Genomic DNA, 14,704 nt, shown 5'->3' with positions numbered 1-14,704 from the left:
AGAATCTCATATACAGTCCTGGCCCTCTCGGTTTCTGATTGGTTTTTCTCCGTATTTCCAGCATATTTTGTTGAAGTTTGTTGAAGATCTCCAGTACTTTTGTTCACATCCACGGTAAAACAAAAAGTCTTGCGAGAGGCTCACTGCCCAGAGCAGAAATACTCCACGTTACCTGGTGAGGGAGTCATGGGACAAGAGTCTGTAACCTGGCTCCCCCCAATTGTACTGCAACAACCAATGGGACGCCTAGGAAACATATTTTACCGAACATATTAGCATAAATTAGGATAATGAACAGCAACTTGGAAACTTACTGTTTACTTTGGAACAAAGTGAAAATTCAACTCCTCCCTATGAACATGGCTTGCAGGCAACAGCTCAGGGTCTCCGCGTTTTCTAACAACTCGATGTAGACTCGTCTGGTAAGTAAAGGACGTGGACGGATTATTTTGAGAATCACTGTTTTGTCTTTGGGCAGTTGAACCTCCTTTGATTTTGAGTTGCCTTGGTCCTGCGAACAGGCAAGAGTAGGAGCAGAGCGGAGCAGCCGCTGAATGGGAACACTCCCAACCAGCAGCATCAGAGGCGAAGTTTACAACGTGGACGTCCGCGTTATTGAATAAGCAGCGTGGACGGGGAATCCGCTGTGGAAATAGACCTGAAACGGACGCGGTGCCTCCAGATTCCCCCTTTGTATTGTTACCGTGGAAACGCTGGTCTGATAAATTTGGGTTTATCCGGCAGCTAAGCAACGATTCCTGGGGACGAGTCCGTCAGATTCACAGGCAATCCTAGTCGTAAACCAGAAAAACCAGGGCATCTTACACATCCAATTGAAGTTGCTTTCCAACAAAGGGACTTTCCTTTGGATTCCCTACGTCAGTGATCCTTTAGATTTTTTTCTCTTAAATCATTTATTCTGTTCTGTGTCATTGGATGTTGCCCATCTTTCGGGGCTCGATTTGTGATTTATGGGTTTTTAAAGTCCACATCTTGAAAGGAAAAAGCAAAATACTACGGTTGCTGGAAATCTGAAACAAAAACAAAAATTGCTGGAAAAACTCAGCAGGTCTGACAGCATCTGTGGAGAAAAGGACAGTGTTAAGGTTTCGAGATGAGCCATCTTCAGACCCTTCTAAAAAGACTGGTGCTTGAGTACCAGACGAAGGAGGGACCATACAGTGATGGTGTGCCTGCCCAGTAAATGTATCTCGATAATCTGTACTATTGAACCAGCATTTGGTATTTAGCAAGGACAGGAGATGTCCAAGAGTTTCTTCAGAACTGAAGAAGAGTCATACGGACTCAAAACATTAACTCTGTCTTTCTCTCCACGGATGCTGTCAGACCTGCTGAGTTTTTCTTGAAAAGTTCGGTTGGAGCCAAAAAAAATACTTACCAGCCGAATGAGCAAGCCAGAAACACTTGGACATCTCCTGTCCTTGCTAAATACCAAATGCTGGTTCAATAGTACAGATTATCGAGATATTTCTACTGGGCACTGCACACCATCACTGTATGGTCCCTCCTTTGTCTAGTACTCAAGCACAGTCTTTTTAGGGTATGAGGAAAGCTCATATGGACTCGAAACGTTATCTCTGTTTCTCTCTCCACAGATGCTGTCAGACCTGCTGAGTTTTTCCAGCATTTTCTGTTTTTGTTTCAGGTTTCCAGCAAACACTGTGTTTTGCTTTGCTGGGCAGTAAGGTTTACTGAAACCATTTTGAGATGATTACTCCCCATACTAACACCAGCCAGGTGAAGGCATTTAAAATTGCCCCCTTGATACTTAAGTCTCTTGGGTCTTTCATAATTACAAGTATAGCCAGCAGAGGGCAAGGTTTGCCATTGGCTGCATTCTACACATGTAAAAGGAACCAGGATATAACTCAGAGGGAGTTCCAGGTTCAATTACCAGTTTGTGATAAATTGCCTGATTTGACCTTAAGCCAGCTGTAGATACATTTTGGTCTCTGTACCACTGGATCGGGGAAGGTAAAGATCAGCCCAGGCTTCACTTTGTGATTGTTGCCCAGTGTCTCGTGTGGGGAAGTGCAAATATCATTGCAGCTGAATAACTGGCCAACACTCTCTGGATTCCCACTTGGCTGTGGTGTAGGTGGGCTGCCATTGCCCATGTGACCACTCCCAACAACAACTTACATTTATATAGCTCAATTTCAATGGAGAAAAATATCCCAAAGTGTTTTACAGAGATATAATTTTTAAAATGCATATTAAATCAAAGGGTATTAATGGGGAGACGAAAGAGATCAAGTTAGAATCTTAAACAAAGAGAGGGGTTATCAGAGGGGTGGGGCAGGTGGAATTTAAGTGTATGAAATTTTAAAATTTGAGCCACAGGGGGACCAGGAGCAGATGAAATGTGAGTGGGATTTTGATGTGTCTGGAATGCAGACAGCTGAGTTTTTGATGAGTTGGAGTTTATTGTGGCTGAGAGGAAATGGTGGTGCAGCAGTAATGTCACTGGACTAGTAATCCAGAGGCTAACACTCTGGGGAAGTGGGTTCAAACCCCACCACAGCAGCTGGTAGAATATGAAGTCAATTAATAAAAATCTGGAATTGAAAGCTAGTCTGAGTAATGGTGACCAGGAAACTATCATTGACTGTTGTCAAAAACCTTTCTGGTTCACCTAATGAAATCTACATGTGACTCCAGACCCTCAGCAATGTGGTTGACTCTTAACTGCCCTCTGAAATAACCTAGTAAACCATGCATCTCTAGGGCAAATAGGGATGGCAACATATGCTGGCCTTGCCAGTGATGCCTGCGCCCCATGAAAGAGCCTTTAAAAAAAGGCCAGTCAATGATGAGGCTTTCAGTAAAAGGTGCATGAGTTAGGGCCAGACTTGGGCAATGTAATGAAGGTGGAAGCAGATGGTCTTTGTGCAGGGACTGCAGGGTTGAAGAGGACATTGAAGTTGCGAATAGGCTGCTTCAGCCTGAGACATTAGGCTGATATTTATTCAGGTGGCTGGTGTCCAGATGACAGGTCAGAAAGCTGGGCATGACCCTGCCCTGAATGTTTGTGAGACTTGGCCGCATTTTATGGGGTCAGGCAACAAATTACTTGCTGTCAGGGCAGCCATCACTTTAAGGAACTGCCACCCGCCCCAAGAAGCTTTACAGTTTCAGCAGCGCCATCAAGAGCAATGGCCACTGCTGGGACTGCACCTGGGCAAAATAGAAGCCATGGAAGGGCATCAACAGGGCAAATGGGATCTTGGGACATCAAGGGCAGTCAGGCCCGTGCCAACAAGGGAGGGGTTGGTGAGGGCAGACAGTGTCATTATTGCGAGTGCAACTGTTGCTACCTTGAGGGGGCATGGGGGTTCCATGGATGATAGAGTGCCTGAATTGGAGGCCCTCTCCCCCACGGGAACCACAGGGAGGCTAGCCTGATGGTTTGGAGGTCTCCCCATGCAGTGAAGGGTCCACCCTGCTGGTAAAACACCATCGGTAGCAGGAAGAGGCCCTTAATTGACCGCCTAAGTGGCTTAATTGGCCACTGGGTAGGAGGGCCATCCTCCCTTTTTCCCATCCCTGCCACTGGCAAATTGCCATGGTGGCAAGAAGACAACAGGCACTCCAATCCTGCCTTCCATCTCCATTTTATGGGCCCTACCACCCAACTTGTCCCCAGGGAGCTGGTAAAATCTGGGCCATTGGCTGAATTGATTGGATTGGCCCTTGAATCACAGGCAAAGGGGCACAGCATGTGGCAGGGTTTGGAGACAATGGCTTTTGTCTTCCCAGTGTTTACCTAGAGGAAATTGCTGCTCATTCAAAATTGGAAGTCAAATGCGCAACCTGACAACATGGTTACAGTGGAGATTACCCAGCAAGAGTCTGTTCTCCAATCATGGGTGAGGAGAAGAACATTCTGAAAGAAGAACCAGTATAATTTACTATTGAAATGATGGACTGGTTCCTAATTTCCATTGAGCAGCTGATGTATCCTGATTGAAAATCATACACATTAACCAAAGCCTGTTGCTCTAACTGAAAATTGTTAATATCCAGTTGTGTTGTGAAGCATATGTGGAAGAGAGAAATGTTTAAATATTTAACTGATAGTGTGAGTAGGACTTGTTCAGAGCAGATTTCCTATTCTAAAATCCGCCAGTTGTGGGATCAGTTAGCAGCATGCGATAGTCGGAGCTAAGTGATCCCACAACCAATGGATCAGATCTAAACTTTGCAGTCCTGCCACTTCCAGTCATGAATGGTGGTGGACAATTAATCAACTAACTAGAGGAGGATGCTCCACAAATATCCCCATTCTCAATGATTGAGGAGCCCAGCACATCTGTGCAAAAAATAAGGCTGAAGTATTTGCAACAATCTTCAGCCAGAAGTGTCGAGTGGATGATCCATCTCGGCCTCCTCTGGAGGTCCCCAGCATCATAGATGCCAGTCTTCAACCAATTCGATTCACTCCACATGATATCAAGAAACGGCTGAAGGCACTGGATATTGCAAAGGCTATGGGCCCTGACGATATTCCACAATAGTACTTGTGCTCCAGATCTTGCTGTGCCCCTAGCCAAGCTGTTCCAGTGCAGCTACAACAGTGGCATCTGCCCAGAAATGTAGAAAATTCCCAGGTATGCCCTGTCTGCAAAAAGCAGAACAAATCCAACCCAGCCAATTACCACCCCATCAGTCTAGTTTCAAGCATTATCAAAGTGATGGAAGGGGTCATCAACAGTGCTATCAAACTGCACTTACACAGCAATAACCTGCTCACTGACACTCAGTTTGGATTCATCCGGGGTCACTCAGCTCCTGATCGCAACACAACTTGATCCAAACATTGACAAAAGAGGTGAGAGTGGCTGTCCTTGGCATCAAGGCAGCATTTGGCTGAAGGTGGCATCAGCCAGCCCTAGCAAAACTGGAGTCAATGGGAAACAGGGGGAAAACTCTCCAGAGGTTGGAGTCATAACGAGCACAAAGGAAGATGGTTGTGGTTGTTGTAAGTCAGTCATCTCAGTCCCAGGACATCGCTGCAGGCATTCCTCAGGGTAGTGTACTAGACCTAACCATCTTCAGCTGCTTCATCAGTGACCTTCCTTCTGCCATAAGGTCAGAAGTGGGGCTGTTAGCTGATGGTTGCACAATATTCAGTACCATTCGCGACTCTTCAGATATTGAAGCAGTCCATACCAATGTGCAGTAACACCTGGACTATATTCAGCCTTGGACTGACAAGTGGCAAGTAACGTTCATGCCACACAAGTACTACGCAATGGCCATCTCCAATAAGAGAGAATGAAACTATCTCCCCTTGACATTCAACATTCTGAGTTACCATTGACCAGAAACTAAACTGGACTAGCCATATAAATACAGTGGCTACAAGAGCAGGTCAGAGGCTGGGGTTTCTGCAGAGAATTACTCACCTCCTGACTCCCCAACACCTGTCCACCATCTACAGGGCACAAGTCAGAACTGTTTTGGAATGCTGTCTACTTGCCTCTCCAGCTGCCTGTGCAGCTCCAACAACACTCAAGAAGCTGGACACTGTTCAGGACAAAGCAGCCCGCTTGATTGATATCTGATCAACCACCTTCAACATCTACTTCCTCCATCACCAACACACAATGGCAGAAATGTGTACCATCTACAAGATGCACTGCGACACTCGCCAGGGCTCCTTTGACAGCACCTTCCAAACTCATGACCTCTACCGCCTAGCAGGACAAGGGCAGGCGATGCGTGGGAACACCACCACCAGCAAGTTCTCCTCCAAGCCACACGCCATCCTGACTTGGAAATATATCACTGTTCCTTCACTGTCGCTGGGTCAAAATCCTGGAACTCCCCCTTAACAGCACTCTGGGTGTTACCTACACCACACGGACTGCAGTGGTTCGAGAAGGCAGCTCACCACGACCTTCTCGAGGGCAATTAGGAATGGGCACTTAAAAGGCTGGCCAAGCCAGCGATGCCTACATCCCATGAACGAGTAAAAGAATTGTCACCAAATTTAATGCTGGCAACATGGCAATAGATGAGCCATACAAATCAAGAAGGGTGTGGGTTCAATCAGTCTACACTGCGTTACTTAACCTGTACTGCATGTGGTGTTAGCACCCTTAGATTAGGGAGGGACATAATTCAGCCAGGATTCCCACTCATGGCTAGCCAAACTACTACAGGGATTTGTGTATGTGTGTGGCCATTGAGTGGGAATGGGATTGAGTTTGGCTAAATTGTTGTCTTGGTTGATGAAGCTTCTAACACTTACTTTCTAGTATCACACATGAGTAATAGCAATGGGTGGCTGGTGCCTGTGCAACCACAGGCAGTTAAAGTGTACAGCCTCAGGAAAAGGAAGAACAGGAGAGAATTGGAGGGAGGTAGGAAATGTGCTCTAAAATAGATGGTATACTCTTTGAGCAGAGGCTGGATGGACATGATGCATTCTGATTGCTTATTATGAGTACAGATTACATAAGATCACCACAGTACTTTGTTAGCCTGCAACATAAAACTCAATTCTGTCACCTATATGAGGATACACTGATGCTTCACAGTGAAGATAGAATACTGTGGTTAACCTGTGTATCTCAGTGAGCTCTAACTTTTAAAGTCAGCAGATTTATTCGACTAAGTGAGAGAGCTTTGCAGTGACACCAAAGTCAGACTGAGCCTTGATAGTTGGCTGTTGATCTATATTAGTGGGATCAGCCCTTTTGTGTTTATCTCTTTTTTTCTTTTCAGCCTGCATCTCCCATACAATGGGCCTAATTTTAACTCTGTATAGGAAAGGATTTTGAGTGAGTTAAAATTGGGCCCAATGACTTTTAGCCTTTTAACTTAGTATATAAATTCTAACAAAACAACTGTTTCCTTGGTGTATTCTACATTGCATTTGAAATGAAGAGCCGTAATTTGGGATTAATGTTATTATATAATCTTCATCCAATGTTATCATAGCTGCAGTTTACATAGTACGTTGTGAGACAAATAAGCAACTCTTGTCCGTCCAGAATGGTTCAGCTCCATTTCCTAATTACTGCTCAAACGTTGAAGAAGTCCCCTATTGAAATTAGTACTTTTAAATAATTGGGTCCCTTATGGGCAGGCTGATGTCCAAAGGTTTAGAACAAAACTGTAATTTATCATTCACCTCCTCTGATATCACAGATGTGCCACACTCTTCATATTGTACCTTTAATTTGATGGTAGAGCTTGTATCAGAAGAGCAGAGCAGCATTATATTTTGGAGATAATTTGAATGTATGTATTCAGTGCAATTGGTTTTAAAGTTAGTTATCAGTCTGAATATGCTGAGGGTTTGAATCCCACTGGTAAAATAGAGAGCATATTTTGAATCCAGAGAAACTCATTGTGCATTTTAACTTACTATGCAACTTTTTATTTAAAAAAACCTGCCTAGTCCAATAAATTCCATTTCAGATCTTTTCTACACTCAGCACAAAATATATCAGCGTATGAAGATCAGTCAATGAGACATGAAATCCTCATGTGTGGAGGGAATTTGAATTATTGGCTTCTGACCTCCAGGATTATTAGACAGTGATTTGATACTTCATCTGTCAGAATTTATGTGAGTGCCTACCCACCTCAGAGGACAATGTTCTTTTTCATCCAAGTGCCTCAGGTTGCACGAGCAGACCAGAACTCCCTTGGCGAAGTTTATTTTGAAGGTTGGGGAAGAATGAAATGACCTTCAACCCAACTAGTTGCAATAGGGCCTCTGATGTGTGGAGACTATTGAAAGGAATGTTGAGCTGAGTGCAGCAGACAGTAATTAGGGGGAGAAGTTGGCATAATGCGATTGTCACTGGAATTAATTTTCCAGAGACCCAGGTAATACACTGGGGACCCAGGTTCAAATCCCACCAAAGCAGATAGTGTAATTTGAATTCAATACAAACCTGGAATTAAAAGACTAATGTGTGACCATGAAGCCATTGCTGATTGTTGTTAAAAACCCATCTGGTTCATGAATGAAGGAAATCTGCTGTCCTTGCCTGGCCTACATGTGACTCCAGACCCACAGGAATGTGGTTGACTCTTACCCTCTGAGCAAGGGTAATTAGGGTTGGGCAATAAATGCTGGTCTAGCCAAGGGTAATTAGGGTTGGGCAATAAATGCTGGCCTAGCCAGTGATGCCCCACATCCCATGAACAAATTTAAAAAAAATAACTGGAGGATTGGGCTTTGTGGAGCAAGAGAACCCTCTTGCAATGTTGTTCACGTCAGAACCACAATAAAAGCAAAAGCCACCTCTACGTTTTATAAGAGCTATTTATAGAGCACTACTCTCAGAACTAGCATTGACATGATGGATCTAATGGTCTGCTCCTCTGCTATAAGGTTCTAGTCATTTTAACCTATTCTGCACAGCAACAAAGTAACAGGATTGGATTGGCTACTTGTTTTACAGTCTGCCCCATTTTATTCTCCATTGATCTGATCATGCCTCCCACCTTACAGGTTAGGTTGAGATTACCCCCTCAATCCATATGGATTTCTCAGTAGCACAATTTATAACATTCTTAAACAATGAAGGTTTCTGCACATTAGACCAAACAACTAAATAAAAGGATGCTCTCTCTATCTCTCTAGAAAAGGCTGAGCTGACCTGTAAGAGGTCTTTAAAATTATGAAGGGCTTTTATAAGTAGTTGGATAGGACGTTTCCACTTGGCGGGGGGAGGGGGGGGGGGCGACGACGACAACAACAAAAATTGTGGTCCATAAATATAAGATAAACACTAATAAACCCCATAGGGAATTAGGAGAAATTACATTTCTCAAAAGCGGTAAGAATATGGAACTTGCTCCGACAAGGAGTTGTTGAGGAGTATTATATTGACATATTTAAGAGGAAGCTAGATAAGCACTTGAAGGAGAAGAGGAATAGAAAGATATGCAGTTATGATTAGACAAAATAGGCAGGCTTGTGTGGAGGCATGAATACCACTACAGAGCAATTGGGCTGAATGGCCTGTGACCGTTCTGTAGACTTGATGTAATTTGCCCAATTATTAATTGTAGATAATGTATTTAATCCGCTGAAGGAGATTTTTGCATTATGTTCCCTGTCACAAACCAAACATAGTGATTGAATATTTATCTTGTATTACTGGTGGTGTTATATAATCCATTGACTAGTTTATCCAGAATGATATTTCCATGGTCCAGAAAAGTGCTGTTTCATAGAATTCTCCTCCTTCAGGTGCCATGCGCTAAGGGCATTGGTGACCATGAACTTCCATTGGATTAGTCCATGATAATAAAAAACAAAAACAGAATTACCTGGAAAAACTCAGCAGGTCTGGCAGCATCGACGGAGAAGAAAAGAGTTGACGTTTCGAGTCCTCATGACCCTTCGACAGAACTAGGCGAATCCCAGGAAGGAGTGAAATATAAGCTGGTTTAAGGTGGTGGGGTGGGTGGGGTTGGGTGGGGGGAGAGAAGTGGAGGGGGGGTGTGGTTGTAGGCAAAAGCAGTGATAGAAGCAGATCATCAAAAGATGTCACAGACAGCAGAACAAAAGAACACATAGGTGTCGAAGTTGGTGATATTATCTAAACGAATGTGCTAATTAAGAATGGATGGTAGGGCACTCAAGGTATAGCTCTAGTGGGGGTGGGGGGGAGCATAAAAGATTTAAAATATTTTAAAATAATGGAAATAGGTGGGAAAAAGAAAAATCTATCTAATTTATTGGAAAAAAACAAAAGGAAGGGGGAAGAAACAGAAAGGGGGTGGGGATGGAGGGGGGAGGTCAAGACCTAAAGTTGTTGAATTCAATATTCAGTCCGGAAGGCTGTAAAGGGCCTAATCGGAAGATGAGGTGTTGTTCCTCCAGTTTGCATTGGGCTTCACTGGAACAATGCAGCAAGCCAAGGACAGACATGTGGGCAAGAGAGCAGGGTGGAGTGTTGAAATTGCAAGCAACAGGGAGGTTTGGGTCATTCTTGCGGACAGACCGCAGGTGTTCTGCAAAGCGGTCGCCCAGTTTACGTTTGGTCTCTCCAGTGTAGAGGAGACCACATTGGGAGCAACGAATGCAGTAGACTAAGTTGGGGGAAATGCAAGTGAAATGTTGCTTCACTTGAAAGATTTTTCTTTTTCCCACCTATTTCCATTATTTTAAAATATTTTTAAATCTTTTATGCTCCCCCCACCCCCACTAGAGCTATACCTTGAGTGCCCTACCATCCATTCTTAATTAGCACATTCGTTTAGATAATATCACCAACTTCGACACCTATGTGTTCTTTTGTTCTGCTGTCTGTGACATCTTTTGATGATCTGCTTCTATCACTGCTTTTGCCTACAACCACACCACCCCCCTCCAGTTCTCTCCCCCCACCCAACCCGCGCCCCCCCACCACCTTAAACCAGCTTATATTTCACCCCTTCCTGGGATTCGCCTAGTTCTGTCGAAGGGTCATGAGGACTCGAAACGTCAACTCTTTTATTCTCCGCCGATGCTGTCAGACCTGCTGAGTTTTTCCAGGTAATTCTGTTTTTGTTTTGGATTTCCAGCATCCACAGTTTTTTGTTTTTTGTTTTTAGTCCATGATAATGCTTGGCAAAGTACTACAGTGGTTTGCTGTTTCCTTCTCCAGTATGGCTGACCAGGAAACTGCCCCACTCTTACCGCCTACCATCATGTATATGGGAAGGATTTACAGGCTGATAGTCAACCTGTTTGCCACGTTATGAATGCAGCTTTCACAGTCATCAACTCCTGAAGTGGAATTAAAACCCAGAGCTTTTAGTCCAGAGACAGGAACACTACCATTGTGGCACAAGATCTCCTCTATTTCATGGAACACTTTCTCATTTTTACCCAGAGTTTTCCTTATAATTTTCTGTCCTATTGTAATTGAAGGTTTATTCCAGCTATATTTTTAAACCTCATTAGTTGTTTTTATTGGCCTCTGTTTTACTTATTCACAACTCTAAGTAGTTGAAAGAAAGAAAATCTTTTGTTTTCTACACTCTCTTGAGGTTCTTTGATTTTGTGTTATCTAGTTCTGTAACTACAATCCGATATAAATTTTTTGTTTACATTTCATAGAATCATAGAATGGTGACAGCATAGAAGCAGGCCATTGGGTCCATCATGTCCTTGTCAACTGTTTGCAAGAGCAACTCAGCTAACCCCATTCTCCTTGCCCTTTCCCTGTCGCCCTGCAATTTTATTTTTCTCTTCAGGTGCTTATGCAATCCCCTTTTGAAAGCCCAATTGTATCTGCTTCCACTGCACTCCGGCAGCGTATTCCAGATCTGCACCACTTACTGCATAAAAAAGATTTTCATCTCACCATTGTTTCTTTTGCCAACCACCTTAAATCAGTAACCTCTGGTTCTTATAGACTTAAGGCAGAATTTTCTGCCTGTTGGCCGGCTGGGCCCGACCCAATCTCTGGCAGGCGAGGAGCCGATCCCCACCGGAGAATCGGGCCCCACCGTCATTTTATGTGGGCGGGCCAATTAAGGCCCGCTCAGCGTGACGTCCGGTGGGAAGCGCTATGCGCACAAAGGAGCGCACTCTTCCTCGGGGCGATCGCTTCCACGTTGAAAAATATTAAAAATAGAAAAAAAAAATTCCCTAACATGTCCCCCTCATGTGACAATGTCACATGAGATGGGACATGTTCATAATTTACATAATAACTTTATTAAAATTTTAAAAACCCTACATGAAACCTCATCCCGCTGGTGGATGAGGTTTCATGTTTTCTCTATTTGCCGCTGGGGCTCCTGACCTGCCTCAATTGGCCATTGACAGGTCGGCGGGCCCACAGCTGATTTTGCTGCACTCCCGCCTTCCTGAAAATTTAAATGGGGCGGGATGACATCGGGGGTTCCTTCCGACGTCATCCCGTGTCATTTTATGTGTCGGCAAGTGGGCCCCGCCCCCTGCTCACTGACGGCAAAATTCTGCCCTTAGAGTCCTGATTCTTGGACTCATTCTTTTAACACTTTTTGGAGCACATGGTTACACAATACTCTTGTGCAGGCAGTGTCTAAAATTCTACGTAGTATTATGACACAGCCGATGGTAAAGTCTGAGTTGTTCAAACCCAGAGGGAAACTTAAAGCGACTATCATAACCCATTTTTGCAATTTGTATGTTTCGCGAAGCAGGCTTTGAATTCAGTAGTGATAAGACCACAGAGTCTTAAGAAGGTTTTATAAAACTAAATTAAACATTTAATATAAGAAAATTTATAAGCCCATACATATGTCTATGAAATTACTACTATAATAACTACACAAATCCACTAATTAATTTGACTCTTTGTTAGAGCTCCCAGTAAGGCAACAATAAATTTCATAAATTTAAATAGACACCTGACAAATCACACCCTGGACAGTCACATTCAAAATTAGTTTCTTTCAGCTCTGGGTACTTGCAGACAGCAACTCGAGGCTTCTCATACTTATTAGATCTTAAAATGCCTCTGCCTTACACACAATCTTCTTTCTCCTGTATATATACGTATGTAAATTTAAATTTTCCATTGTATCACTAGGCTTTTAATTTTACCTCTTCTAACAATAACATTCTTTGATTCCACCCATTTTATTAGTAAGCTGAAAAAAATACACATTGCTTGGCTTCTTCTAGTTAGGTGCAAGATTTTATCCATTCTTTTGAATGGTTTATTTAAAAATGCAAATTGCCCCCTTGACACCTATGCTCCTAAATTTCTCCATGTTTGAAATTAGGCTTTGATGTATAGAAAGAAGTAGGTTTTAAATTACCACTTCAAACCTACTTCTTTCTATACATCAAAGCTTCTAGACCAGCTGGCTTTAATACAATTAAGACACACACACATAGACACAGGCACCACTAAACTCTATTTTAAATAACAATTTCCCTTAACATTATAGACATTAATCTGTTCATGACAGTAACAATCCCAAAGTAACTTTACCAATGATTGCGAGTGCACTAACAATAATAGGTCCACTAAGTGGTGTGGTAAAATTTGTCTTTAAGTATGCAAATCATCAGGCCTGGAGTTTCCGCTTTGGGGGCAATCGGCAATCTGGGTGCAAATTAGTCACTCTAGTTTTGGGAAGAATTTCTTTTCCTGTGAATTTGCATTTCATTTGCATATTGCCGAAGGTAAAGTCTGCCATGAACAGCATCATTGGTTAGGTTTACAGAATGTGATTTTTTTTTTGTTTAATTCTGCTTTTGAAAAATATTCCTTGATGTATTTAAGAGTGGTAACTTGGTGTGTTTTGATGAATACAAGGGAAAATAGGTTTATTACAAAAAGTGAGCATTTTTAATCAGTGTGTCTCATCTACAACCTATGAGTAACCCAATTTTTAGTAGCTGAAATGTTTTGAATAATATGATACAGAACCTGAGGTGTATAATAGTCAGTTTATTATTAATTTTTTTAATCAAAAGCTTTTAACACATGACCATCAGTTTTCTTGCACCAATAAAGGTTTAATTTTAAAAGCCTCCTGAAAGGCCTGTAAATGGCCTAAATTTGAGAAAACCCCCAATGTGATTCATTTGATCTGAGGGCGTGGAAAGTTTTGTGGATGGGGACAGCTTCTAGCACAAAGCTTTTAAAACTAGTCTAGAAGATTGTGGAAACTCAGTTTGCGTCTTGTGTGATTTGAGCTTGAGATTCTGCAATTTTGCTCTTTTTGCATTGCTTTGACTGATTTCAGGTGAATTGCGCTAAAAAAACGGCTGCAGCCTAACAGAAGTTCCTGCCCATTGTATTTAACAGATTTGCAATAGCTTTCTTAATAATGCATTTTCCTTGACTGTTAAAGGGTGATATTTAACATGAAGCTTAGCAAAGTATATACCAGAAAAGACCCACACAATCCATCTGGAGTCTACCAAAACAGATGTGTGTTGGCCTTTTTTTTAGCCAAATGCATTATGTAAAAATCACCCCTCAGAACACATTTCAGTCACTTCTACTGCAGCGTAAGTCATGGCACATTCTAAATGATGTCACAAGCTCAGACACTGGAATCAACTCAAGTATGTTTTTTTAAATAGCCCTCAGGAAATTTGGGGGAATTTAAATGGTGCAACATCCTGTAAGACATGAACACATTTGTGCAGGAAGGAATGTGAAATGAATGTGCAATGATTTTGGATTGAATGCCAGATCACATCTGCTATTACAAATGCTTTTATTTTGGTAATTGTTCAAAGTCCCTATCTCTGTTTTGTCCTGCCCCGAAGAATCCATCAGCTGTATGAAAATTTACTTCTATCCTCTTTAACGTTTTTTTTCTTCTGCTATAATTTTCTTGGCACGGGATTTTAAATTTGCAACCCAATGAAGAAAAGATTCTGGAAAGACACTCAGTGCTTTATAATCTTGCAGAATACTCAATTGAATGAAGGTTTGAACTGGCATGCAGTAGTGAAGAAATTCTAACATGTATTTTAATTCTATTAAAGCTTTGTTCAGATTAGAGTATTTTTTTCATGATTTTAGCAACCAAAAATATTTTTAAAGTTGCTGGGGCAGCCTTTTTGGAACATCTGTAAAATCAAGCATTGAAATGTGTAACTTTGACTGCAGAGCTGGAAGAATTTTTTAAAAGCCTCTCGTCTGTTTGAATTCAACTCTCAGAAATTACAATTGTTAATTATACAAATGTATGAAAATGACGGATTGGG

General features: G+C 42.4%; 1 protein-coding gene across 2 annotated transcripts in view; it reads left to right on the top strand.

Annotated features, from left to right (window-relative positions):
• The first annotated feature begins 354 nt into the window (after positions 1-354).
• Positions 355-14,704, top strand: part of akna (AT-hook transcription factor) — a 209,241-nt gene continuing 194,891 nt past the window's right edge. For both annotated transcript variants that reach the window (XM_041193982.1, XM_041193983.1), the window contains exon 1: positions 355-422. The gene's annotated coding sequence lies outside the window, so the exon portion shown is untranslated. The remainder of the gene's footprint in view (positions 423-14,704) is intronic.

This window comes from Carcharodon carcharias, chromosome 8 (genome assembly GCF_017639515.1).
Source record: "Carcharodon carcharias isolate sCarCar2 chromosome 8, sCarCar2.pri, whole genome shotgun sequence".
Classification (NCBI taxonomy): Eukaryota; Metazoa; Chordata; class Chondrichthyes; order Lamniformes; family Lamnidae; genus Carcharodon; species Carcharodon carcharias.
Note: the sequence above shows the minus strand (reverse complement) of the source record. Positions and strands in the feature narration are given on the sequence as shown.